A 24,217-nucleotide genomic window follows, 5' to 3' on the forward strand; every position below is an offset into this window, starting at 1 on the left:
ACCTAAAATTTACAACACTTACATCTAAAAAGTATTTTTTCTGCATAGATCGTGCCATCTCATCCATCACTGATATGTTCTGAATAGAGTAGGGCCAAGTATGGTGCCATTTATCTTTAAATACATTTCAAGAATCAGTTTGAGGCCACTTTACATTTTCATTTCATCTGACCCCTGCTTCAAACTGTTGTGTCAAAAGTTTTAGGAACTGGATTTGTCATCTAAAGGATTTAGCTTGATGTTTGGTCCATACTTGTCTTTTTTAAGGCCCAAGTCCCCTAGCATGCCATCACTCCAAATGATGTCAGTTACCAGAACGTCAATGTCTTGACTGCTTTCTCAGGTTTGTGTCACATGCATAAAACATCAAACTCCTGATATGCCCTTTGGTTATCTTTTAATCTGAGTGTGTGTCCAGGGGACTGACAAAGATCTGAAGTAAAGTGTGTGCTCTCCAGGGTAAGAACATCACCAATACATTTCAAAATCTTTAGTTCATGGATTATATGTTGATTGAAATTCACATTCTAGTAATGTGTGGGGTTTGGTTTTTTTTCCAATGAAGGCATCTTGAAATTAAAGAGGTTTTTTTTGTTTATAGCTCAATTTATGTTAGTTTAATTTCAGCAGCAGATTTTCTCTGATCAGACATTGAGACTTAATAAATAATTCCATGTTCTAAAGCTGCCCCTGATGCTTCTTCCACTGCTGAATGAGTGAAGCCTATAGAATCAAAAAGGAAAATTTTTTTAACCAAATTATACTATTGAAATCTGAGAGGTACACTCAAGCACCAAGGCTTTTATTTTTTTCCATAAGAAAATATGGGTCTTTTTGAATGCCTGAGGATTTCAAATAGCCCAAAAGGCAACAACATATTTAAGAAAAAATTATTTGTTTTATAGTCAGTGGAAATGAAGAATTCTCAGTTTAGCCTGGTCTGTAAATTATTGTACAAACAAAAATTCAGCAGCTTGCTGGTATGCTGTCCCTTACCTACATAAGGCCTGTGTTTTTGTATATTTATCTCTCTGCATATTTGATTTAGCTAAAGGAAAACCTTTGTCATGTTTTTTACAGAGCCTAGGGTAATGGGACAGTTGTTTAGTAATGAGAAGTAAGTGGAGGAAGAAAAGGAAGTGATCAGTCCCTTCCAACTTTGGAGCAATCTGTAACTGCAGTTGCTTCAATAACGTATGAGATTGAAAAGAGAAGGAAAAGAGATCTAAGAATGCCAAACTAATATTTGACAGTTCCACTGGATGAATAGAAAATCTAAAGAATGTACACCAAAAGACCACTATCAGGCTAAAGCAGGAACATAAAAAATATACAAGTCTATCTGAATTGTGTTGATAACTGTGCTAGAGGAATGTGCATTATGTCATGACCACTGACAGCTTTAACTAGACAGGAAAATGCAAGCGCCTTTTCTGTGATAACAGTTGGTGCATTGATAGTCTGTGCTGACCTTATCTGTAGAATAATAAATGCTTCAGTTCCTTAGTTTGTTCTTATTACTTCTATTTTAGTTGATTTTTTTTTATTTTCTTTGCCTTTTTAGTGATGGATTTCCCAGATAATCAAGAAAAAAAAACATTCTACCTTTCAAAATGCACTAAAGGTTTGACTGAGACAACTCACAGCAAGACACCTTCTAAATGCTCTTTGTTTAGAGTATGGATTAAGAAAGACCAGCCATTTTATAAGGTCTTGTGAAGTGATGACTGTGTTAGCACTGATGCCAAAAGGATGCAGGGCACAGGGCAGGTACCCTTATCATGGTGAAACCCTAAACTATGCAAAAGATGCCAAAGAAACAGGTATGTACAAATCCCAGGGTAATCAGGTCTGGACAAATGAATACCCTTCCTTAACACCCCATCTCTAGCACACACCCTAGGTGCTTTCCACACCACACAGGATATTTTGTGTATTCATGAGCAGTAGAAGTGTTATATAGGACACTAATTTTCTAGAAATCCCAAGTTAACATGGGAAATATTAGAAACTAAATAAACATTGTCCTACAAATAGCACCTTCAAGTTGGTTAGACTGTTCTGCTTCTGATCTGGAAGAAATTCTCACACAAAGTGCCAGGCCAGAAACCTTTTGCTAACATGATAAGATTTTTAGGTCAAATTCCAAAGGACACAGTGACAATCTTGCTCTTTCCAGGAGAGCGAAACATTTACTGTTAATTTCACTGCATTTGTTCCATATGAAGTAGTCTGGGGCTGGGTATGTAATGTCTGTAATATCTCCATAATATGTACGTCTATTTTTTATTTTTAAAAAATTTATTTCTTCCAGCAAACAAACAAAAATACCTTGATATAATTTAAAAAAACATTATTTATTATTAAACATGTTCCCTTGAATCGACTGCATAAAAGGCCACAACATGAAACAAATGTGGATATTAAAACACATCATAGGCTTCATGTGTTGGCCTAATTCAGTTTCTTTGTTTACAAAATAAATATAAACATAAATATTTAATGCAGTAGTTGCAGTAAGAAAAAGGACAAACTATTATTACTGTGAGAATGCTGAGCACAGTGGAAACCATCTCTTAAATTACAACTTTCTCTTAGCTTGGTCTAGAGTCTTTTTTCATAAAGGAGGAAATCATAGTGCATTAATGGCAAATATCCATCAGGAAATAAGTCTAAAAGCAACTCAAAGAAGTATATTGCTCTGAGAAAGATGGCTTTGCATTTGTTCCACGTTTAAAATAAGCTCGATACCAATATCTTGAAAATGCCAGTAAATATTTAACCTAAGGAATATTTCATATGATTGCAATAAATGTTTAATACAATGTAACTTGACAATACTTCAAAAACTTATTGCTGCAAATATTTATCTAGAATTTTAATTAAATACATGTCTAATCCGTGGAATAAACTACTCACAGACTTGATTCAGTAAGCTGCTCTGCAGAAATGCAGAGGTATGTCCTCAGGCAGCTGTTCCTGTGGCAGAGCCTAAGACTGTATTTGAACTCCCAACCCTTGCCCTGCTTGCAGATCCATCAGTGTCAGGACTACCCCTCTTTTCTAACTTCTCATACACAAATTCACTTACTAACAAAATCAGAGTCTGAGGCACACAATGCTCTACAGACTTAGGACTGTAACCTTTGCCTAGCAGTGCTTGCAGTTCAGTGATACCTTCTACTCCTACAGCCAACCAAAATGGAATCATAAATGCATTAGCCTCAGGAGACATCCTCCTGGATTGCTTCCAGTATGTTGAATATTCAGCCTTCCTTTCCAAGGCTTCACTACATGTAAAACAAAATAAACATCCTTTCTGCTGCTGATACAGGGATAAATTGAATTTTGTTCCCTGTACTGGAAAGAACAGAGAGTACATTGAAACCAGAGAAGGGCAACTAGGAATGCTTGTAGGACAACGTAGGAGGACTTTATAGCTGATAATATGGCTTTGCATCTATCATGAGCATGTAGCCTCTTGTGATGCTGTGTAAAATTTCTGACCATCTTCTGCGCCATTTTAGTTCATTCTTACAGCCTAAGGTCACCTAAGCTCACTTATTTTCCACAGACTAAAGTTCCTATCAGTCATAAGCCTTGTATTTAATAATTTTCTTGGAAATGTCATTGTTTTTTAAAACCACAGCTAAGAGATTTTTTTTTTTCCATAATTAGATTTCTTGTGACTTTTAAAAAGTTCTCCAAGCTTCTGGAAGACTTTCTAGTAGTGCCCTATTGCTGCAGGTCTGGAAGGAGATGCTGGTGGTACGTCTGTTTATGTCACATACATGTCACATGCAGCTTTTTAAAAAATGAGTCATTTGTTTGCTAGTTAAACCATCCTGTATCTGATCAGAACAATAAGAAAACAATTCTGTTAATTTGTGCTTCAATGTTGCAGAAATTGAATCTCTGTTTTGGAAATGACATGTTAGTAAAGAAATAAATATTTCCTCCTTTATGTAAGAAATAGTGCAGTACTCTCTTCTTTTTGACCTTCTGGAATGATTTTCAGTGTAAAAATCATGGTCACATTGGAGAGGGGAAGTGGGGGAAAAATTAATCAGGGAAGAAATTATCTGAAAATTTGGTCTGTTTTCTATTTTCTCTTAGATCCATAACTTCATTTCGGGCTTCTGTTTGTGTGGAGCTGGGTAAACAGGTAAATAGGGAAAATATTGGTGGTTTATGTTTCCATAAACTATAACTAAATTTGTTTTAAGTCTACTGTATCAGCATTTGCAAAACTTAATTACTCCTTTTCTTCTTAATATTGAAAAGACAGTGATGGAAAAGCTAAAAATATAGAAGTAATTCTCTACTTTTGATGCCTCTGTTAGTGCTGCAACTATAGATTTTTCTTAATTGATTTTAGACAGTAGTAGTATCAGGCCCTCAGATGAAATAGAACTGATGTGTTACAGTCAAAGCTTTCTAGTGACATAAGACTAGTGCAGAAGACACCAATCAGATTAGTAAAAATGGGCAAAGGTTATGATGAAAACGTTAATGATAGTGCATTTTATTTTTTCTTGATTCTTCATACGATGTAGTTAACGACTGCTATCTAACCAGAGACAGACAGGACTGTGCACTTAGTCAGGTAATTAATGTATTTGAATGTCTGTGTAAGTCCAAAAGTTGAGTAAACCTGTTCAGCCAAGTCAAGAAGCTGGCCAGCAGCACCTTTGTTTGCTCTGAAGAAATGCTGTGACAGGATCTATTGGTAGTAACAATGCCCCAGATCCCATAAACAGTAATCACCTGAGAAAGTTTCTAGTGAGCTCACAGAAGTGTGGCAAAAAGAGGAGAAAGAGTTCTTTTACAGTTTTGTGAAGCTGTAAGTTTGAACACCTTTCACGTGGTTTTGGATAAATTTTCAGAACTCTGCTTACCGAAAGTGAATGATGTTGTGAGAGAAAGAATTGAGGTATTTTAAAGGAGGGTATCCACAGGTTTTGTGGCTAGTAAGCAGGGGTGACTATTGTTTGGGTTTTTTTCTCCAGCCATAAATGTAGCTGAGCATGCTGTCAGACAGGTAATATGGTGCCAGAGCTGACTGTGAGGTTCTAGCATTTGACCTACAATTCATGTGGTCTGAAAATAAGTTTAAGCACAAAATCAAGGAGTCAGTTTTCAGGCTGTACACGACAAAATACATTCTGTACCCTGCCAGGCACTGAGGTCAGGCTGACAGGCCTGGAGTTTCTCGGGTCCTCCTTCCCGCCCTTTTTGTGGATTGGCGGGACATTCGCCAACTTCCAGTCATCTGCGATGTACCCAGTGAGGCAGGACTGTTGGAAGGTGATAGAGAGAGGCCTGGTGAGCTCTTCTGCCAGCTCCCTCATCACCCTTGGGTGGATCCCATCTGGTCCCAAAGATTTGTGGGGATCCAAGCAGCTCAGTAGGTCACCAGCTGTTTCCTTCTGGATTACAGGGGGGCTGTTCAGATTTTTGTTTCTTTCTACAAGCTCCAGAAGCCATCTGTCTTCAGGACAACCTGTCGTCTTACTGTTGAAAACTGAGGCAAAGAAAATACCTCGGCCTTTTCTCCATCTTTGATAACTATATTCCCGCCCATGTCCAGTAGAGAATGCCCCTCCTTTTGCTGTTGTGGTTACAAAACAATAATATTTTGTTTTATGTCTTTACAGTTTCCATCCAGATTCATTTCTGGAGAAGCTGGCTCTGTCTGAGAAATGTTCAGAAATCTGGGGAAAGCCTTTCATGGCACAGGCCGGAGGCCTGAGGGAAATCTTCATGAAGCATTCCAAAGAGGGAACAAATATGGAAGTTTGTTGTGAGCCTCATCTCAAGCTTAGCACCTCTTTTCTAAGGTCAGTAGCTGTTCCTACAATAAGCAAAGATGAAATAGGCTAGAGGCACTCAGTGTTTAACAGAGACAGGAGTCTCTGCCCTTTACAGACCCACATGTACACTCTGAAATTGGGAGACTATTTCATTTAAGAGATGATTTAGTGTGTTAAGTGGACTGACAGCTGGACTCAGTGATCTTAAAGCTCTTTTCCAGTCATAAGGGTTCTATGAAAGACTAGGCTTGTAACTCACACATATGATTTCAACCTTGTGCTGCTCGCCACCCCCCCCCCACCCCTACTCCCAGATCCCTGTCACTGATTTTAGAGCACTGGGACTAGAAGCCTGAGACCTTCCACCCTCAAAGACAGGTCACTGTGAGAGAGCTGGTGAGATGGCTCTGCACCTGGGTCCATGCCACATTTGTTAGCAGAATCCCAGCAAGGCTGTAGAGTCCCCACCAGCTGGCTGGGACTGTGGACTCCACATCCTAAAGATGTCCCAGTCAAGTGTTGGGCTGTTGTTCTGACACAGGCTCTGAGAAAGGAGGTGCTTAAAAGACCTGCAAAAGAGGCAACAGCTGTGGATAAACAGACATGCCTAATGTCAGCAGGAACTGCTTGTGGCCAAGCACTTTTGAAAATTTGGTACACTGCAGTAAAATGGCTGAATGGGTGCCAGACTCTCTGGAAAATCAGGACGCCATTGTGAGGGCTGAGCACTTCTAAAAGGGAAGCCTGCAGAACTGCTGCAGATGGCCTTGGCCTCCTCTCAACAGGCACAGATCACAGTATCAAGAGCAGCAAGTGGGATGGGGCTCATGGGTTGCAGAAGACAAGAGGCAGACCCCAGCTGACAAAAGAGAGGCTGTCAGGTGCAGCAGCTGTCCCACCATTTGCCATGTCAGGATGTTGCTCACTCTCTCTGATGAATGTACTGAACTTCTCTAATTGTATTTGTATTTGTGATGTCCTGATTATCATGGCCAATCTCATATTTTTATTTGAGAGCTGTGTATTTCTGTTGTTTGAAATTCTGTCAGGTGCTGGCTGAGGAGAAGTAAAAACTCAGAATTAACCACAGCCACCTGAGATTATTCACAATCCTCAAAGAGAAAACTCAGTTGTAATCTTGACTTTCTTATTCCCAAACAAAACAATGTATCTGCTTCCAAAATTCTCTAGGTTAGCAAAGATATAGTCTTCCCCTCCTTTTTTTCTTTTGAGAAAATTTATGGATTGCCTCAGTCCTTACTCCCCTACCCAAATCTTTAGGGAAATGCTGTAGTATTTCAAATACTACAAATAGAAACCTAAGTACCCTTTAGGAAAACCAAAAATTGTTAAGCTAATGACATGTTTCGAATACAAAATTATTGTCCCCCAGGTAACCTTAACTCCAAACCTAACTGGGAAATAGAAACAAAGGTTTGGTCTCTTCAGCTTCCTACTTCCTCAAGTGTAAATCATTCCAGCAGGTAGGGAGAACACAGCTGGGAGAGAGATTGATATCTCATCCAAAAAGTCTGCAAATATGGAAGCAGGCAAGCTAGTGAAATGAGGCCATTGCACACTTTGGGTGTTGTTTTGTGGAGAGTTAAAAGGTCAGTCTAGAAACCCAGCTGTAATATTAAAGGTAAGTTTAAAGGCAACCATAAATATTTATTATTCCTATAGAAAGCAATGCAAGTGCACTACCTTACCAGAGAACTTAGAGACCTCATTCAGTCACAGGAGAAGTGGAAGACTAAAAAACTTGTACAATGTTTTGTTAAACCTTTGTGTAACTAATATGTTTCTGCTATCCTAATATTTACCCCCAAAACCTCCAAACTCTGCCATGGCAGAGTGGGGTTTTATGAATGATTAGTGAATCTATGTTGTACCAGAACTGGAATAACTACAGTTTTACCTGCTTTTCACTCTGAAGACAAGACCCTTGAATATGACATGTTATGTCATTGGAGTATTCATATATTTTGTTGCCCAAGCTTTTTTAAAAAACATTTTAACCTTACCTCATGTTACTCTTCAACAGCATATAATCATTATTTCAGGATCATCCCTCTGTATAAACAGAAAAGAAGCATTGTTCCTGATTGCAGCTCTAATGATTCAAAGGATGCAATCTCATAATTAGGTATGTATTTAAAAGTTGTTTACTTCACTTGACTTCCACAGAATTCAAGGAAGCACAGTTACCATGAATTAGTTTTGCTTCTGATGATGATATTCTTTAAAATTCTACCCAACCTGTCCCCATCTCATGTGCCTGGGACTTGAGCATAATTAAACTTTGGAATAATTTGGATACCTATATGATCTGACATCTGATGGTTATCACCCAGGAATAACCTTCAGTTTCAGCAAATGATCTGGACTGAACAAACACAGCACTCACATATCTTACAAACCCACAATTTATACAGAGATTATTTTATGTTTAGATATCACTCTTGAGCAACTGGGACAGAGCCAGCTGCAGATCTATATAAACAGCAGATTTTACACATTCAATAGTTCTTATGGATCTGGTTTGGTACAAAGCATAGTGGAAATCCAGAAGTTGAAATCTAGCACCCAACGGGGTTTTTTTTTAAGAATTATTTTCCGAAGAAAAGCTATAGGGTGGTATTTAGAGCAAGAAAATACTGAAAGCACATCAGATATGTGTACTGCTCTGAATGAGGGGTTCCTAGTGCTCTAAATGACTGCCAGATGTCAAATGGCAAAATGCTTCTCCTTCCACAACAGTAAGAATAGTTGACTAATAATTCACTTTAAAAGGCTGAGAGTCCAAATCTCTGTCAGAGATGTATTTCAGCTGTAACATTTGATACAGGCTAGGGGAGAAGATGCAAATATGGATGTAATATAGTTTACCCTATAATCAAAGGAGGAAGAAGAAAAATCTTTGGGTTTTAGGACAGTGGGCCTCCTGAAAGCAAGAATTAAGAACAACTGCCAACAACAACTCTCCTTTCTTCTACTGAAGAAGAAGCAGTAGCTTATGACATTGCTTAAAAATTCATGATCAGTCTGACAGCATATATTTCCCTTTGATAAATTCTCATATTGCAAGAGGAATCATGGTTGAAAAAAATTATATACTTCTACACACATGTGCAGATACCTATGCTTCCCTAGTGTGACAGCAAGTAGAAATTACATCTGCTTAGTTTTCAATTTCTCTATTTTAATGAACTTTTTATCATATCCAGAAATTAAATCCATTTTAGTGCATGTCTCCCATAGAGTCAAACCCCACCATGTTTATGAATTGAGACGTATATGAACACTTTTCATAAGTATTTCCTTAAATTTGATGTTAAATATGTTCAACACAGTTAAAAAGTGAGAACTGATGATCTGAAAGTCTTCATTGTGATGATTTTTGATCATCACAGATTCAGCTAATGAAAATCATGCTGCACTATTTATTAGTGTACTTGGAAGGAATCCATGCAGCAGTGGATAGGGAGGCTGTATAGCTCGTTTATGTTTCAAAAGGCCTTTGAGAAGTTTAATTGCAAGAGACTGGAGAAAAATGAAATCAGGGAGTCCAAGTATAGTAATTCATCAAAAGTGCATGTGAGACTAATAATAAGAGTAGTAAAAAGGAAAGCTGAACTTTTAACTTGGAAAAATATTAAAACCAGGAATCTTTTGGAGTAGAACTAGAGTTGATCTGGAAAAAGCAGATAGGTAAAGAAGTGACAAAATCTATTGCATTTTTGAAAAAGGAGACAGTTTTGGAGAGAGTTGAAAGCTAGAGTTATAATAATCTCAGATCACATGTGTTTACTGGAGTCAGTTTACATGCAAATGAAGTTAATGTGTGAAATCCATCAAGCAGTTCTATGACAAGTTTAATAATTTTTGCCATTAAGCTGTGGTTACTGCTGAAGCAAAGAGTAAGAGGTTTCATTAAATGTCTTGGTAATGCTTGAGATTGAGATAGGGTGGTTTGGTATTTTTAGGACTGATAGTACTGATTGCAATGGGTTTTTTTCAAGGATAGACACCACTTTTCTTAACTGTGCTAGTTTAATTATTTGCTGAGCTTGAAAAGCAAAGTAGACTTGTTTCTTTTCCTGCTCATTGTAATGCCTTGGTGTCCTGACAGCAACTTTTAAAAAATGTTGTGCTGCAGTGGTTTATGGATGCTACCTCTGGACCCCTCAGAAACACTGAAATTGTGCAAGACCTACACTCCCACTTCTTTGTAAGATAGCAGAACTCTTCTGAAGAACAGAGTGCTTAAAAATTACTGCTGAAATATTTGCTGATGTACAAGCTTTAGAGTGTTACTAATTTATTAATTTATGCTACTAATGTCCCCATGCAATGATCTGGGGACAACTTACAGGACTGTGACCCTTGTGTGAGAAAGTGGGAGTAGAGAGCTTTGGTGTCCTTCAGCCCCTACGTAAAAGCCCAGGGAAATTGTGGTCCCTTAAGATTACATTATTCATACAGTGTCAGACAGATATGCTACAAACACTTAGGAAACTGCAGTCTCCAGATCCAGCAAGTCTGTAATTGAACTGAACATAATGTTCATCAGGAATGGTAGTGGTTCAGGTGGGAAGAGTTTATCTCTGCTGTGGTATGCTGTGAAAAAAGTTGTTTTGTCTGAAGACACTTACAAACAGGAGTAACTAGATATATGTGAAAACAAGACTACTGTGATTTCTATAAGTAACAATAGTATTACAATGACTGCGTGAGGCAAATTAGACTTGAGACTATGGAGGATGATTCTGTGGTGCTCCAAATTATACTTTAAGTTGTATCTTTTTTTTTGAGACTCTGCTTTATTCTGGTTTCTGTGTGTGAGGGAACAGGGAGAAGTGCCAGATTCCATTTTCTTACCTTCTTATGTTAGTACAACTCATCAGTTTTTCAGTGATGCTTTTCTCATGGACTAATTTGTATGATGTCCATAAGACATTCAATTGTTGAGAATAGCATTTAAGCAATGTACTTCAAATGCAGTATTCCCAAAGATTAGCCAGGCACTGTTGTAGCAGCTGCATTTAATTTTGCCAGTAAAATAGTCATATTTGTGTCTATTCGTGTTTGAAGCCACAGAGTAGTACAACTGACAGATGTGGAGTACATCCACGTTCCAGAATCCTCTTCTTTTATTTTTTCAGGTTTGTTTTTGTTTGGATTTTTGGTTTTTTTTTTTTGGTTGGTTGGTTTTTTGGGTTTTTTGGTTTGGTTTTTTTTTCTCTAGAATCAAAGCTCTTTCAGATAACTAAGAGGCAGTCTTGTTTCCTGTGGTGTTCAGTCTTCAGGCAAATCATTTTTTTTCATCCACCCAGGATCTATTTTGTTCTCTCACACACCCACATGCAAACAAGCAGCAATAGCACATCACTGCTAAGTTACCTTTAGAAAGGGCAATGGAAAGAAATATTTAAAAATGTGATTTAAAACAATGTATCTGAAATACATTTGTATGTTCTTTTTATTGGCATAGTCACCTGCTCCCTGAGGACTTTTGCTATGCCCAGCAGTTCAGAAGACAGATATGCAAAATAAACTCAATTATATAAAAGCAGCTGTTCCTGTTAAGTCACAACAGTTTCCAACTAAACCTTTAATATTTTACAGGCACTTTTTTGCCATGTGGTTAGAGCACAAGACTGCAGTTTAGAAGCTCTGGTTTGAGTCTTAGTTCTGTCACAGGATTTTTGTGGTATTGCAGGGAAAATTTTTTACTCCCTCAGTGCTCTAAGTTCTAGATCATAAAGTGATGATAACAAAGTGTAGGTTTTTTCCTTGTCCTTTGTGTCCATTTATACTGTAAACTTTTACAGGAAGACATAACTTTTTTAATAATAAGTTTGATTTTTTTCCAGCCTCAAGGTCAGAAAAATTACATATAAGTAAGAATTTATGCACCGTGCTATGTATTTACACATTATAATAAAATGTAAATAGTATTTTTTCTATATTATACATTAAAAGTAAATATAAGTACGTAGAGATCTTGAGTGATGCTTACTTTCACAGTAACATATGGATAATTTAGAATCTTCAAGTGTCACAAATGACACTAAATCTGTGCATTACTAAAACCTTGAAAGTAAGATGTTATTATACATATCAGTAAAAGAGAACTACACTGTGCAAAGTGACATCTAAATTTACATAAATATTTTTTTTCTTCTCGTTCCATATTGCTGGTACTTAAAAAATAATTTTGTCATGTATATTTACCTTCTATCAGTATATGGATTCAACTGGAGAACTCTTTTTAATAATTAGGGTTCATTTCCCAAGAAATGTGTTAGTGCACATGAAAGATGATTCCTGACTAAGCTGCCTTGGTAGTTTTAATTATTACAAGTTCATTGAACCACAGAAATTGAGGATAAAAGTTGGTTTATCAGATTGAATTCAGTTAAAGTGACTGATTGTTGTATAACTGAGGGCAACAATAGGTGAGACTGTCCTATCATCACTTGCTTATTTTTAAGCACTAGATCAAAGAAGTGAGGAGGATGTTTGTTTCCTGGTTGGATGCCTGTAGTCTAAGCCTGGATCTGCAATCTTTCTGTAGCTGGTTGCACACTGGAGCTGCTACCCAAGTAGGTTGGTGCAGCCTCAGGCAGTGATGCTGTAAATTCTAACAGGAGAGCTGGATTCTCTTTCCCACAGTAAGAGACCTACAGAGGGAATATATTTTAGTTGACTTGTCTTGGCTTAAGCTCCTGTTGGTGAGAACATCTGGGGCACACGTGAAGCTGTCAGATTTCCTCTGCATTACTAGAGCATGCAAGAACATTGTAGCTATTCAGTGTTTCTCCATGCACCCAGAAACTGTGTGATGTAGGTGGTGTGTCAACCAGTAAACCTCTAATCTCCTCTCTGTGAAAGTCTCCAGTCCTCTTCATGATTGAGTCTAGGCCTAAAATAATTCAAAAGATGAAGTCTAAAAATCAAAGTTAATAGTTTTTTGTTTCTTTTTCCTTCTCCTTTTATTATCAAGATATAGGAGGGAAGATTGAAAATCTTAATGTTACTAGGTGAATGGGGAAGATACTTCTTTCTAAAAAAAAAAAAAAAACTTCCCAGGAAAAGGATGTTTCTAAAACATTGTGTTAAAAGTACATTTCTGAGTTAAATTTTTCATTTTCAGGTAGGCAATGACTCTCTTCTAATATTAAAATTATGTTGACATGATTTTTTTTCTTGGCTGAATTTTAAGGCTGATATGATCTTCCATGGTACCCAAGAGATTTAGCTACTCAAATCCCATTAGGAAAATCTCAATCTTCATCCCAGTATTGACTGGAGAAGTCATTATATTAATTTCTATTATGGGTTGTTATCTAACATGCTCAGTGTTGAGTGACAAGAAGGAAATGATAATGGGTTCAGCTAGGGACTGTAAGACAAATGTTTCATGTGTTCTGTGGGCTTCTGTAAGATATGGTCATATTACAGTAAATAGGCATGTCCTCTCTTATGCACTGAAAAAAGAATTTGAGTTATTGGCATATGCAGATTCTTAAAAGCCAGAATATCATGTTTCCTCAGCTTGATTTTTGAGATGAGTGCATTTTCTTGACATATTTCTAGACACAGTAAATTTCACAGAGCTCTAATTTGACATTACATCAAGTAAACCAGCATTCTCTGTGCACTACAAAATGGAAATCATAAGTATCACTGTGTATGAAAATTTAACATTGTGTAAATTACAACAAAATCCTATCCCCTATTTTTCAAATGGCTGTCTGTTCTTCATGTGATACCAAGATTTTGTGTGAAAGACACAGAAATGTCATTTCAGAAGATATCTCTTCAATACAGATGTTTCTAAATCTTTTCCACTATTAGACACAATAAGATTCTGCCTGGTCTATTCAAACCTTAAAATGAAACCCCAACTGATAAACAGGCTGATGATACCTGGCCAGGAGAGGACAGTCTGTCATCTGGAAGTCCTCTGTTCCAATGCCTTTGTCTGTCTGGTCTGTGAGCAGAGCCTTCTACACTGTACTGAAAAATGTCCTTAGCCTGGGGCATGTTATCAGCACAAAAGCAGTTTCCCTCTGTTTAGGAGGTGCTTAACAGCATTTCTTACTTTTAACATTTCAGGCAGGGTAAGGATGGAAATGCTCTTTGTTTTCATGTTTTCCTAACTGGGCCTTTTTGGGTATCTTTAGTAAGAACGTGTTTCCTATAAATGTTAAGTGTGGCATATTAATTGCTTATCTCAATGAGGTTCAAAGAGGTTCTGAAATTGAGAGCAGAATTGTAACTGTAATAGGAAAAAACCTAATTGTTATTGATGCTAAAAGAGAGTATAAATAGTGTTATAAACTTCACAAATGATCAACCCTCCTCAGGTGGCAGTTTTCTATATTAAATTTAACTGAAGAAGATATTTTTCAGTACAATTGTGTTTTTAAAATACCTATACATCCTCTATGATTATGTTTCACAAACCTGTATTTCATCTGTTGTAAATACAGATCATTCCTGTGAACTAACTCCGGTAAAAAATATTTTAAGTGTGATTCTGCCTCTTCCCCCATAATGATATGATTCAAACTGAAAATAGACTTTGAAAGGCCTATTTTTAAATAAATAATCTCAAAGGAAGAACCATGAACCTACTCATAAGGTACAGTAGCTTCATGGCTGAGAGCAGAAGAGGAGAGAGATTCACATTCCCTCATTGCTTCAGTAGCTCTTTTCAAGATGTTTCCCATTTGACCTTTGCCACAAAGATGAGGTCTGTCCAGAATCTCTGAAAAAAGTAAAGCAAGGTCATGCAGAGATGTCTTAATATGTGCTTTGCACAAAGCTCTTTTCATATATACCTAAAAGCAGTGGACCATAGCAAATAAGTTGTGGACAGGACTACTCAAGACCAAATGGCCTGGAGGGACACCATTTCAAGTGACCTTTTAACATCCCTTGTCAGTAATTGGCATAGATGAAGTCAATTGTCTGAAAGGACTGTCCTTGTCTAGCAAATAAAGGATAGTGAATGTTTCAATAGTGGTTTAATCTCATTCCTCTGCAGAAATGATGCAGAGCAACTGCTCTACATTTTTAACTCATTTTGCTGAGATTCTAGAGGCTCTTTGAATGAAACAGGAGAGCTGCTAATCTTTAACAGGTTTGAAAAATAAAATTCAATTGTAACCTGTTTCATACTGGGAATGAATAAGAAAAACTAAACCTGACTACAAAATCGTGCTGATATATTTCGTTGATTTTCCCTGAATATGTGATTGTTGTAGAAACTGTATTTTAAAATGGGATAATGTAAATAAGTTCCAGTAAAGTCCAGTTTTAGAGCTGTATCTTTGAGCAAGGCTTGATGAAAGTATAAGGTTAGTTATGTGAAAGCTGTTGTCTGAACCAAAAAAGAGTTCACAATAGAATATTCTTGATTGTTTTTTAAATATTTCCTTGCCTTTCACTTTTTTAGTTCTATGAAAAGCTCACCCCTGTTAAAAAGGTATTCAAAAACTGTGTGTCTAAATGTGGTATTTTTTGGTTGAAGTACAGTGGTAGGAAGGTGATAGTAGCATTAGGGATCAGCTGACTAAAGGGTACAGGAGGCTGTAAAAGGTTAAGATCTCTAATTACCTGTTTGAGCCAGAGCTTCAGACAAACTTTAGAGGTGGACTTTTGGACCTCGTAAGAAAGGTTCTGAATAGGGATTTTATTGTGGATACAAGGCTAATGAGGAAACAAAGGAGAGGGGAACAATGAAGAAGGACAGTTCTGGGGCACCTCCATCTTTCTCCTGTCATGCATCGTGCAGCAGGTAAAAGTAAATTTAAGGTTACAGTACTGACTTTATTTAAACTCTGTCCAAGAAAAAGCCCAGAATCCAGTCAGCAAAGGACTGGAATAGCAAATAAGAATGTTCTAAAGGTTTATACCAGACTTAGTAAAAAAAGGGAATTCATTCCAGTTATTAGGATAAACTAAACCATATTTACATTGTGTTTGTCTGGGAAAGATTTACAGGGAAGGCTTTAGCACACTCATTCAGTCAAGGCACCATGTGGTTGATTTGGCCAAAAGCTGAGACAGCCTGAGTTTGGAATATTTGGTCAAGGCTACAGACCCCTTGTTTTCCATGTACCAGTGTGTATTCGAATAACCCACAACTGGCTTGTGAGAATTCCATAAGCATCACTTTCTGAATTATGTTCTATGGTAAGGACTTATTTATCATTATTATTGATTCAATGTGGCTTTGGCCATGGCAATATATAGACTTATGTCTACTGGTACTACTAAATTAATGCTACACGTTATATAAATCTGTATGTACAAAGCTCCTAATGATCCTAAAGCATTTCTGCTCTGTGCACAATATATTCCTTTGTAACCAGCAATGTCCATCAATGAAAGCTGAACCATGGATTTCACTGGCAACGTAGATGGGTCTTCATATTAAAATCTAAGGTAGATTGATGAATGAGTTCAGCAGTTGTCTAGCTATTCAACATCACAGAATAATGAGAAATAGATTTTTTTCTGGGAATAGGAGCAAGTTTCACCTGGAACAAACTGATTCTAGGTGTGCTATATAATATCTAGGCTTCATAGAAAAGAAGAAATCATGGCTGGGCAAGCCAGTCTTTGCCCAGTCAGTGGTTTTGGAACAGGCCAATTAGAAGTTGTCTAGGAAAAAAGTGCAGATGGAACTCCAAAACACCTGCATTCTTTGATTAAATTCATGTTAAATCTGTGCATATGCTTTTTATTTCTACAACAAACTGAATCAGCCTGGGATGGCAGCATCCCTGTGTTCTGAGGAAGTCAGATATCAATCTGATGTTTTCAACTTGGACATCTCCATAATTTGAAACAGAACCACTACCACCCCATGAAGCTTTTGAAAATAATTGAGGTCTGACCAAAAACATTTGGTGGCTTATGTGAAATTCATTTACTTCCTCTTTCTTTTTCTATGGAAATGTTCTGGCTCCCTGGTTTATGGAAGGGAAAGTATGTTGAGAACAAGCGGTTTTCTTGGTGCTGCCTGATGATAACTCTTTAATAGCAAACTTTCCATTGAGAGACAGCAAATTCTGAACTATTATTCTTGCTGCCAGAAAAGCAGAATAGCCAAGAACTGATGGTAATACTTATAGTCTTTCAGGTCCACTTTATATAATTAATTTTTATTTTTACAATGTTGAACAGAATACTACTGAGAAGAACCCCTAATTGCATGTTTCTTAAAGATTCTTGCTGCCTGCATTATTATTGGTTTTACAATGAATATTACATATTTATGACCTACGACTCTTTATATTGCATATTTTGTATTCAATATTTGGAAAGCTTTGCCTGTTTTGGAAAATATCTGAGGCAGAACTCTAAATCTTAGTTGCAGTTACAGTCAGTGCCTACTGAACCTCCCATTATCATCATAGATTTTGGTTTGTCTGTCTTTTATCTACATATAAACAGACCAGCATGCAACTACTCAAACTTTTCATAACAAACTAATTTAAAGTTTTGCAGGAAAAAAAGTTGCTATAAAGCTCACAAAAACCTCAAGTATGAGTTTTTAAAGATCAGAACTCCAGTTAGTAATGTCAATTAATGGATCCAATTTTTTTTCTCTGTTGCTTTAGGCAAAGAAGACACAACTCTGAGCACACCATGGGACCAGAGACACTTCTTTAATTAGTCTAACTGAAAGGAAAAGTGTAATAATTATGGAACTGGTGATTAAAATTATGTCATAGAAGCATGAAGAATAAGACAGAAAAGAACTGCTGCTGTTGAAATTACCTCACAACTTCAGTGAGTATAATCATTAAATCTCTCCCTGAAGTTGAAAAATTTGGTAAACTAGATGTGAAGAGTTGGGAAAATTGGGATTACTTTAAGGGTTCGTGAAACTTGAAGTCCACAAGCCAGCATCCATGCAAAAGAAACTTGTCTCTGGGCACATTACTGATGCCTATTCTACAAAGCAGAAAGCATTCCTGCCTTCAGTGGGTTTGTTCTAGCAGGGGAAACAATTATTTTTGGGTGCTGCACTGCTTACACAGGTCAGATCTGGTTGAGTTTCACCTGAGCTTTTTAATCAGGAGAGACTGAGCACCCCAAATTTAGAAGGAAATGCTAATATCTGGACAGGTCAAGAGAACTGAACATTGAACTTAACCACTCAAAAGGCTGTTCCTTTACCAGATCATCCACATGAAATTGCTCTCATGATGATATGAGGTATTATAAGCAGAAAGTGACACACTTGTTTGTGTGTTCTAAATAAAAGCCTTCTGTGGATGGATGATTACATAAATGATCTCTTTTTTTTGATTAGGGGTTGGGGGAACAGAGTTCTTATTTGAAAGATCAGGAACATTTTCACAGGCCACTGACTGTGTGTTTGCAAGTGAGTCTGGCACAGTATATGTATTAAAGAGAGTGAGGGCAGACAGTGACAGAGTTGGTTCTGATGGCACATTTTTCATGCTGTTTGAACGTCAACTTCATTTTATGAAGATGTATTTAGTTGCTGTATGTATGCAAAGCCTACATAATGAGGGCACAGAAACCATGCCTCTGGGATCTGTCCAGATTCCATGAATAAGCCCAAGAAGGCCTGATGAAAGCTTGCAATGCTCCATGGCCACAGTCTCAAATTCCTCACTCAAATTTTTGCTCATTGTAGGCTTACAGTCATTAGGACACAAGCTGTCTCTACTCTGCAGCAGTGTCCCAGTCTCAGCCACTGTTGCTGTTGGCTACCACGCACCATTAGAAATGGTTTGGTTTTACAAACCAGGCCCTTTTAATTATAATATTTTTTCTGACTCTCTGACTTTTTTTTTATGAAGGCATGTTTGAAAAATCACTTCTCTTTATTCTGAAAAGGCTCTGATGGGCAGTTTGCTAAATTAGCCCCACCCTTGTTTATGAAAAATGATTTGGGTGTATAGGAAATAACAAGATGTTGGCATTGCATGGGAAAGCTGAGGGAAGGTGCAAATGTAGCTGAGAGTGTGTTGCTTAGAGTTAAAATTCACAGTGACTGTAGTTGATATGTATCAGTAGTTTTATCAGAAAAGGCATAACTCTTGTTCATGTCAGGTAAACCCCCACGGTCCAGGGAATTCCCCTTAAGTCCAGGGAATTAAGTGTTGCTGTCAAATGTCCTGCCTATTAGTTTCTGACATATTTTTGGCATCTGCTTTAGCCTAGCAGGATTGATCCTGCAAAACTTCAATCAGTGGGCTCCTTGTGACTTGAAAGGGAGGGAGGATCATTTTGAAGAGTCTGTAATATTAACTACTTGGGTGCTAAGTTCTTGACAACTAGTTGTGGTTGGCTTAGATTTTTCAAAAATGCTTGGAAACCTTGAAGAGCCCTTAATATCCCTATAACTCATTTCCTCCCACCTGAGCATAGAGTATCAGGAATCACTTTTAAAATTGCAAATACACCCAAGTTATATTACTGGAAATTATTTTCCAGAAGACTTAATTCTTGAAAAAGGTTGAACACAGCAGCAGGAGGGAAATGTATAAAGAAAAGTAACTGGGAGGAAGTTATTAAGGTGTTTTATCCTGGGTGTTGTAGGTTTAGGTAAACCACATCATCAAGGAATTACCTACAGAAAAAGCTCTCTGCTGACTTGATAATGACTCCAGTTCAGCTGGAGTCCATAGATGGTTCATGGCAAGTTAGTAAAAATTATTCTTTTGACTGCAGATTCTTTAAATCTGCTGTGTGATAAAGGATGCCATGGATGAGGGCAGTACATGACTTCTGTGGAAGGTTTTCTTTGAAGAATCCAAAACAATTTATCTATTAACAGGAAATAATAGCAATTTTTGCAAAAAATTGGACACCAGAAAGATCATATATTTGCCATGTTCAGCTCGTTTTTTGTGATCACATAGGATAACAGCGTTATGAAAATATTCAGAAATTTGAGAGCTATCCAAGGGACAGCAACACACCTCTTGCTCCAGGGATTGTGACAGTACTTTTATAAAAGCAGATGAAAAGAGCTCGGGAGAGGACAGGGGATAGGTCTGGTTTCAGTTATTCATACATATGCCAACGTGGCACAGGGCTAATCACATTTCTCTCTGTTTTTTACACCTCTCTTGGAAAATTAACTGAAGACTATAACATCCCTCTTAGGTTTTTAATTTAAAGTTTTACATTCTTATTAAGCCTTTCTTCCAAAGCTAAGTTTCCCAAAGCCCCTCTTGACAGGTAATGGGGGCAGGGAGGGGATTTTTTTTTCATTAGGTTTAATTTCTTACAGATTTATACATTGTCCTCTATCCTTTTCCATCTTCATGCTCTTATTTCACTAGCATTTTTTCATTACTCTATTTTTCTCTGTGTCTGCGTGTGAGATGAAGATGGTGAGTCTATTTTTTAACACATTCACTAGCTGTTGCTTTGAGGATTGTTCTCTTTCCACGGTCTCCAATTCACTCAGTGCCTAGGCAGGGCCACAGCCCTTTCTTGCAGCTGGGGTAGTGTGCTCTGCCAGGTCTCCTGAGGTCTGTGTAGGAGAGCTGCAGAGGTTTTGACTAGTCATTTGCTGAGCCTGTGTAGGAGCTGCAGCAATAGTTCACTGCTTTAGGGCATGGCAGGAGAGCAGAAAGAAGCTGTGAAGAGTTAATCCCTATTTCATCTGTAACTATTGGAGAATGAATGTGGGTGGCCTGTGGTTTGGGTGCAGTTGAGGTCATGCTGTTTCCTCACCTTTCTGGCTGCTCTCGTCTGTTCTGTGCTTCTCAAACCTGCCTTACAATCTTCTTTCCCAGCTGTTTCCTCAAATTGGGAAACACTATTTGCCAACCAATACGATGTTATTTGTCCTCCTGCAATACTCCTATCAGTGAAGTGAGCATCTTGTTTTGGTAGATGGCCTTAGTCACAAAGATCTAGTTTTATGAAAACAGGTTGCTGTACTTGGTGTTGCATAGCTGAAATGATGTAACTGGCACAATTCAATTTTCAGAATGAGAACTTGGGCAACACTGAGTGAAGCAATGTTTAATCTGTTGAAATACTTGCTCCTATCTCTGCATAACTCGCATGTTGTAGGGAGGACTTATTCATGTAAAGTAGCTCAACATCATTATTCACAGCTTTGCAGTGTGGGTAGCTAAAATTCAAAATCAAAACACAGATTAACTCATGATATTCAAGAATCAAAGCAATGAATCTGAATTTTTAATTATATGTTTACTGGTCTTTCATAGCATGACCATTAGTAATAATTTGTAAAAATGCTTAAATCTCAGCTAAGGGTAAAGCCATCTGTATTACTGGGAAAATGGATACTTGCTGCACTATTTCATGGTACCTTTGAGAAAGTTGTGAGGCTGTGCTCAGGACTGTCATTATATCTTGTAAATTCTTTCCATGGACCACCATCAATTCTAATTATAGAATAATCTATTATCCCCTGTTTCAGTTCTACAGAGCAGATCTTTTCAGCTGTTTAATTTGGTTTAATTTTAACTACAGATTGCTGGAATGAGAGAAGGGGAAGTGGGTGGAAATTATTTATTTACTTTTGTCCAGTTAAGTCAGCACAAAATTGCTTTTTGAGAAAAACAACCAAAAAGAGCACAAGAAAATTGTTAATGGCTTCCTTATGCAAAATCCTTATAAGACTGAGAATTACAGCTGACTTCAAGCTATAGACATGGCCATGGCTAAATGCAAGTGCTGCCTTGCAGCAAACTGGGCAGGAAGGATTTTGTTTCCTCTTGACCTCTGATGACTTCCATTTGTGTACAGCTGGTTGCTGGGATTTTGCAGGCAGAGCCACATTTGTTCTTAGTACAGTTACATATATTTTTCTCTTTAAAAAAATAATGCCAGCCTAGGTCTTACATAGCATTTGACTTATAAATGTGGGGTAGTGAGTGTCAGAGTGGAATGTGTCTGTGTGAACTGCTGTAAACTTTCAGGTCCCTTCATGATGGGTGGCTGGGTGACTGAACAGTACTGTGTCAGGATGTTCTTCCATCTACCCTCTCATCCTTGTGGAAGAAATATTTCCACAGAAACTGCAGTCTCCTGTGTTCAGATATCCCACAGTTTGGACAGCTTTCATTAATTAATTTGGAAATAATTCCAAGCTGCTTAAAGTGATGAGTCATAATTAGTGAAGGGAAACTTTGAAGGCTGTAAATATTTTTTTCACTCTTTTGTTTTTCTTTGCTGTCTCTCATATAACAGATTCACACTGAACTTGATTCCTACCCTTTAATGGTGGCCTGATCAGTTCCCTGGACTTACAGTTTCAGAAGGTCTCATTTAAGAAAGTTCTTTCTGTAAATTAATGTACTGCAGATTTATTCTTCAATATGTCTTCATGTGATATATACAGTATTTAAGTATTTAAGTTCGTATCCCCTTAGCAAAGCATTTAATCCATTATCATGTAATCATTTCCAGTCCAATACAGAATCTAGAGATTAATGTACTACAAATTTCTTCTTGCAGCAGTTTTATTGCTATGTTAGTTACTAAGTTATGTTTGCAGTGAATTTCCAAAATAGGAAAGACAGATAAGAGATTTGTTTATGTTTTAAATTAAAGCAAGTCTTTTATAATTGGTTCAGACTCAGAGAGGCTAAAGCCTCAGAGAGGCTAAAGATTATGGCTCACACACTATCTTTCCAGCTGGTCAAATGATGCTGAGCAAGAAAGAATTTTGAAATGGCTCTGTGGATTTCCATTATCACAAATATTTTTCCTTTTCTTTTCTTCACTGGCATGGCCACAGATGTGGTGGAGGATTTTTTTTCTTTGGTTGTTTGTTTGTTTTTTTGTATTTTGTTCCCCCAGAGGTCACCAGAAAAATAATGGAAATTGAAATTTGAAAAAGTGGAAAAAAATTCTCACTCTCTTCAACTTTTCTTACTATTTCATCAAAGGTAAATATTAATATCTCAACAATTGCAATTATTTTTTATTCAAAGGTTCCTGAACTCCTTTAGAAAAACAATTAGCTAAGATAATACCTTAGCTCCTAGAGAAGCTTGCTCACCTCTATGTGGAGCTGGTCAGTAGCTTGCCATGGAACATAAATGCATAACAACAGTTTAAGAAAGGGTATAAAGTTATTTTAGGATTCAATAGTCACAGCTTCATTGATTCTTCCATAGGGTTATTATTTTCCCTATGAAGCAGAAAGCTCTTAACAGGGAGTCTCACTGGTGTCTGCTCTATTTACTGTGATGCATTTGTTGTACTTGAATAAGGAAGTTTGTTGAAGTCTCAGTCCAATCTGTGTGGAAGGCTCAGAAACTGTAGAGAAGGAAAAATACATTGTTTTCAGTATTATAATCTCTTGTTGATATCCAAGAATTCTTTCCAGCTTCATCAGTGTGATGTAAGACTGTTAGAAGAAATGAGACACAAGTTGATCTCTATATTGCATATTACACTGGCAAGATTATATGATAGGTAACAGAGTATCTATTTCTTTGTTGTATATATGAGATTTAGGAATAATCCTGCAGTACAAAAGGTTATGTACTTGTATCTGTTTACCCACACAGATACAGTGGCAGAGTTCAACAGGATTTTGCTTGGTTGACTGTTTCTCTTTCCTCTCCTCTATTGTCTAATCTCAGACAAGCTACTCCTATATATCAGTGCTCCCTATTAAGAACAAGATGAAACAACAACAGAAAAACCCCAAAGCAGACTCTTTCAAGCACAATGTCTGATAAAATTTGCACAATTTGTATTAGAGTATTTTATATGGAATATTTATATGTTGCAATACACACCTTCAGATATTAGATAAAATAATTTATAAGAGATGCATGCCATTTTCATCCTCCAAAATAACTTTCTAGCCTCTTAAATATCACAAGCACATTGGGTTGGTTGGGAAGAGAGAATTTATATTCTGTTTCACTTCCTGTCTGTCATTCCCATTCCTTTTTTTCATCAGTTATTAAAATACACAAAGCCACTTCTGCCAGCCCACTTATCCCCTGCCACATTGCATCAGCATTTCCACAAAGAATGTTTCCTCTGAGCTTGGAGCTGTCACAGATGGACTGGAAGAGCCTCTTTCTGGTGATTCAATGAAGCAGGGGACAGATGCTCAGATGACAGCAATGGTGCACAATTAACATAGGCTAAAAGTGCAGAAAGGATTTTGTAGAGCAGAGTGAAAAGGCACAGAACCCTTTGCTGTTATTCACTCAGGGCTTTCCAATTCTCTGTGCAATAAGGCAAAAAGGCAAGTCAATAAAGCACTGAATATTTTGGAAGTCAAACTATCATCCAATTTTTAGATAGAATTATGAAATATCAATAGAATAAAGCTGACTTCCATATGAAAAACTTTCCTTGGGAGAATTTGTAGAACTCAAATGATGAGTTGT

At 37.3% G+C, this 24,217-nt stretch overlaps 2 long non-coding RNA genes across 5 annotated transcripts in view; both read left to right on the plus strand.

The window, feature by feature from the left end:
- The first annotated feature begins 383 nt into the window (after positions 1–383).
- LOC139799480 (uncharacterized) lies at positions 384–4,160 on the plus strand. Its single transcript, XR_011727286.1, has 3 exons — positions 384–443; positions 1,565–1,823; positions 4,117–4,160. It is a non-coding gene; the product is annotated as an uncharacterized lncRNA (long non-coding RNA).
- A 1,499-nt stretch (positions 4,161–5,659) lies between these two features.
- The window catches only part of LOC139799482 (uncharacterized), a 45,275-nt gene continuing 26,717 nt past the window's right edge, over positions 5,660–24,217 (plus strand). For 3 of the 4 annotated variants that reach the window (XR_011727289.1, XR_011727287.1, XR_011727288.1), the window contains exons 1-3: positions 5,660–5,840; positions 7,858–7,959; positions 17,456–17,627. This is a non-coding gene — a long non-coding RNA (uncharacterized lncRNA). The remainder of the gene's footprint in view (positions 5,841–7,857; positions 7,960–17,455; positions 17,628–24,217) is intronic. The other variant, XR_011727290.1, reaches the window with a different exon arrangement.

Source organism: Heliangelus exortis, chromosome 9 (assembly GCF_036169615.1).
Source record: "Heliangelus exortis chromosome 9, bHelExo1.hap1, whole genome shotgun sequence".
In the NCBI taxonomy this organism is placed as follows: Eukaryota; Metazoa; Chordata; class Aves; order Apodiformes; family Trochilidae; genus Heliangelus; species Heliangelus exortis.